The following is a 513-nucleotide window of genomic DNA, read 5'->3' on the forward strand; positions in this document are numbered from 1 at the left end:
AACCCAAACGGCATCACCACAAACTCGTAGTGCCCATATCTCGTCCTAAAGGCTATCTTCCTCACATCTGCCTCATGAATAGGAATCTGATGATAACCTGAAGCCAAGTTGATCTTGGGGAACCAAGTAGCACCCCTCAACTGATCCAACAACTCATCAATCCTCGGGAGAGGGTACTTGTTCTTCACAGTAACTCGGTTCAAACCCCGATAGTCAATACACAACCGAAAACTCCCATCCTTCTTCTTAACAAACAACACCGGAGCTCCCCACGGTGAACAACTAGGACGGATAAAACCCTTGCCCAACAAATCCTCCAGCTGCTTCTTCAGCTCTGCCATCTCTGCTGGAGCCATCCTGTAAGGAGCCTTGGATAACGGCATCGTCCCCGGTTCCAGCTCAATGGTAAAAGGATCCGACCGAGATGGTGGTAATCCCTGCAATGACTGGAACACATCCTCAAAGTCCTCCACAACCGGAATACCGCTAACCGTAGACTTCCCCACTGACTCT

The sequence above is a fragment of the Camelina sativa genome, chromosome 9, assembly GCF_000633955.1.
Source record: "Camelina sativa cultivar DH55 chromosome 9, Cs, whole genome shotgun sequence".
NCBI lineage: Eukaryota > Viridiplantae > Streptophyta > Magnoliopsida > Brassicales > Brassicaceae > Camelina > Camelina sativa.